Source organism: Lycium ferocissimum, chromosome 8, assembly GCF_029784015.1.
Source record: "Lycium ferocissimum isolate CSIRO_LF1 chromosome 8, AGI_CSIRO_Lferr_CH_V1, whole genome shotgun sequence".
NCBI classification, from domain to species: domain Eukaryota; kingdom Viridiplantae; phylum Streptophyta; class Magnoliopsida; order Solanales; family Solanaceae; genus Lycium; species Lycium ferocissimum.
In genome coordinates, this window is record NC_081349.1 from 36,076,832 (window position 1) to 36,081,451 (window position 4,620).

Consider the following 4,620-nt stretch of genomic DNA (forward strand, 5'->3'; position numbering starts at 1 on the left):
TATAAATTACAAACCTTTAAATAAGGTGCTACAATGGATTAGGTACCCGATACCTAATAAAAGAGATGTATTAAAAAGAACTTACAAAGCAAACATCTATAGTAAGTTTGATATGAAATCAAGATTCTAGCAAATACAAATTCTTTGAAAAAGATAAATATAAAACTACATTCAATGTCCCTTTTGGGCAATATGAATGGAATGTTATGCCTTTTGGGTTAAAAAATGCCCCGTCTGAAAATTATGAATAATATTTTTAATCCCTATAGCAATATGTCTATTGTCTATATAGATGATGTATTAATATTTTCTGAAGACATAGACTCTCACTTTAAACATCTGAATACTTTCTTTAAGATTGTTAGACATAATGGTTTAGTAGTAAGTGCTAAAAAGATTAAATTGTTTCAAACAATAATTAGATTTTTAGGACACGACTTATACCAAGGTACTTATAAACCCATTTGTAGAGCCATAGAGTTCTCTTCTAAATTTCCAAATGAAATTCCGGACAAAACCCAGTTACAAAGGTTTTTAGGAAGTCTTAATTATGTTGCAGACTTTATCCCTAATATTAGGAAAATCTGTGAACCTCTTTATAAACGTCTTAGGAAGAACCCAGTCCCATGGAGTCTAAAACAAACAGAAACAGTTAGAAAAATCAAGACTGTTGTCAAAAAACTTCCATGTCTAGGTATTCTAAACTCAGATGCTTTCATGATAGTAGAAACTGATGCTTCTAACGAAGGATTGGGTGGAATCCTTAAACAAAGAACTTCCCCAGAGTCTATAGAACAACTAGTTCGTTTTACGTCAGGGATCTGGAATCCTGCACAAAAGAATTATAATCGTTAAAAAAAGATTTTATCTATAGTACTATGTATTACAAAATTCCAAGATGATTTGATAAATAGGAAATTTTTATTAAGAGTTGATTGCAAATCAGCAAAAGAGATTTTACAAAAAGATGTTAACAATCTTGTTTCTAAACAAATTTTTGCCAGATGGCAAGCCTTACTCTCAAGTTTTGATTTTGAAATCGAATTTATAAAAGAAGATTTAAACTCTTTACCATATTTTCTTACAAAGGAATTTTTACAGGGTAACCATGAGGCCAGGAACCCCAACCTCCCCTTTCCAGAAAAAACCTAATAAAAAGCCGAATGATAACAGGTAGTCAGCCTTAGCTGAATTCCCAAACTTAACCAGATCCATGAGGCCCACATTTCCAATCCAAAACAAAAAATTAACCATTCTTGGTTCTATTCCCCAAACAGAACCATCATCACCATTCCAAAATGCACAACCTCACCAGCCGATAACAAAGGGAAAATCCAAACCATGATTGCTATGAAATGAAGACCCCCGAGTCTTTCGGCAAGCAAGATTAATCAACACTCCCTCAAAGAAGGAAGATAAACGAAATAGCAACCCACGAAGAGTTCAAAATTATTAACAAAGCCATGCTCTCTGTTATGGCATTAGATAAACATTATTCAGACTGGAAGGTTGAAGATCTACTCAAACCTTGCTATACCAATTTTGACTATATTGAAAATAAAAATCCTATCAAGACTAGGAGATATTGCGAATTTATCCTGACAGACACAGGTCAATAACTATTGAACACACTTTGAGTAATAAGTACGGCCAAAATGGTCTTGCATATTCAAAGTTCACCATAAACAAGATTATCAGTCCCTTTGATTGGAAAGTAGATCATCTACATACTCCAATCGTATTATCAAAACAACATAGGCCTCAAACCTATAATTATTATGATTATGAATGGGCATGGTACAATTTTCTGTATGTACGACCTATTTCTCACACATGGTTCGTAAAATACAACGAACAAATGTCAAAGTCAATAATCCCTAGATGATTCTACACCTGGTGGGAAAGATTTGGAGGCAATGAGGCAACAATGCCTAAAAGCTTCAAAATTCATTACGAAAGATTCCAGAAGGAACAGGAGATTTCCACCTTACTGGATCATATTAAATTATGTCAAAATTACATAAGAAAAAGAATTTCTTACATCATCAGTTGGTCTTTTGACATAGCTGAAATATCAAGAATTAAATATTTAGTTAAAACCATCAAAATCAAAGGATGGACAACAGAGTCTAAGAATTTGAAAATCAAGAATCCAAAGTCATCCAGCAGCAGGACGGGATCAATCGAATCCAAGGCAGAATTAAAAAAGAAGCTCCTAGAAGCTCTAAACAATATTGATGATACCGACCCAATGATATCCAAGAACTACTGGATACGGCATCTTCATCAGCAGAAGATAATGGCGACATGGTGGACCCACAAGGAATGGCCCAAGCATATCTTCATTATCAAGAATCAGGATAAAAGGTATTTACCCCTTCGGAAAAGAAAGAGGTAAAAACAGATGGCCGACAACTTTCCAAAAGTAACCGTCCAAAGTTTACAACAGAAAAGTGGCCGACAACTTTGCCGTCCAGCTTTTCAAAAGCAAAAGTAGAAGGAATCTTTAAAGATAGCCGTCCACTTGTAACCATCCAGGAGATGTTAATTATTTTGGAGGTCTATATAAGACTCTCAAGTTGTAACTAGGAAGGCACTCGAAAATCACCCCGACTTCGAAATAGCCTTTTCCCGTTCCCTCTCTGTAAAATTCCATGTGTGCTTTCAATGTTTGAATAAAAAGTCTTCAACTTTTGTAAGTACTTTCGTTTAAATTTCGCAATTATTTTACTTACTATTTTAGCCGTAAAAAGATCCTTAAAATATAGAAAAAATATAACTTAAGAAATTCAAATTGCATGTCTAAATATAATTTCAAATCATGAATTCATCACATGGCTTCGAACCAATCATGATTTGAAACCATGTCAAATCGATCCTAAGACAACTCTTTCCTAGTAAGTAATCTTTTGTTGACTGGCCTAGTTTGGTTTTGATTTAAAGCGTTCATAAGCAATTTTTCTAAGGTTTTCTTGATTTTCTTTCTTATCTTCATCAAAAAAGATATTCCTTCTTATGACCAGTTAGTGAAATTTCTGGGGTCCATCTTCCACCTAAAACTGATGGAACAAACTTAATTATTGGTTAAAGCGACAACTTTAATTTAGTGCATTACAAATTTACATTTTCTTAATTTTCATATTATCTATTCTTTCATACGAAGACTTTCATAGTCTAGATAGATGAAAGCTTTAAAAACACAATTATTTAGCTAAAGCTGATGGGGAAGGATTCCAATTGATTGAATCCGATTCTCTCCTTTGGAATAGTACTTAAGTGGTTTTTAATAAGGTGAATGAAAGAATTATTTTCCGTCGTTTCCTTTCATTCCTTGAATTGGTTAATATACAAAAATATCCTAACCTAAAATAGGAGAGTATAAAATATTACAAAATATTCTAACCTAAAAGAAGAGATTACAAAATATTACAAAATATTTACATAATCTATCATACCCCCGCAGTCGAAACGGGAGGTTTACGGACACTGAGACTGTCACGAAAATCTTCAAAAAGGACCTGAGGAAGACCTTTAGTGAAAATATCTGCAATCTGATATCGGGACGGGACATGAAGGACACGAACTTGTCCCCGCGCAACTTTCTCACGCACAAAATGAATGTCCATCTCAATATGTTTGGTGCGTTGATGTTGCACCGGATTACCGGACAGATATATGGCACTCACATTGTCACAATATACCAACGTAACCTTGCGAACCGGACAATGTATTTACAATAAAAGATTGCGAATCCAGCAAAACTCAAAGACAACATTAGCCACACCTCGATACTCTGCTTCAGCGCTAGACCGAGAAAGAGTTGGTTGTCGCTTCGACGACTAAGAAATCAAGTTGTCACCCAAAAATACACAATACCCCGACATAGAACGACGAGTGTCCGGACAGCCACCCCAATCTGCATCGATGTAGGAGACAAGGTCGGTGATCGATGAGGGGTAGAGATGCAATCCATGGTCAAGAGTGCCCTGAACATACCGCATGATCCGCTTAAGAGCATGCATATGATCGTCCCTTGGATCATGCATATGTAAGCACACCTGTTGGACAGCAAATGAAATATCGAGTCTCGTAAAAGTGAGATACTGAAGAGCACCTTCGAGACTACGATAATGTGTTAGATCCTCATAAGGAGCACCCAAAGTAGCACTGACCTTCGGTTTTGTGTCAACCAGAATGAGAGAGGGCTTGCAAGATGATATGCCCGCGTGATCAATGATTTCCTTGGCATACTTACGTTGAGAGAGGAACATCCCCCCCTTGTGACGGGTCACAGCAGTGCCAAGAAAATAATTCAAAGGACTTAAATCCTTTATAGCAAATTCGAAACCAAGCCTCTCCATGATAGAACGACGGAGAACGTCTGAGGATGCAGTGAGTATAATATCATCAACATATAGTAAAATGTATGCCATTTCAGTCCCCGTATGGTAGATGAATAAAGAATTATCAGACCTGCTATTAGAGAAGCCAATTGTCACGCCCTAAAACCCACCCTAGACGTGATCGGCATCTGACGTCACGAACAACATCGGAAGAACCTAAACAACACAATAATAATACTTGAACCCGCCAGGTTCAACATTCGCCTCCAACAATTGA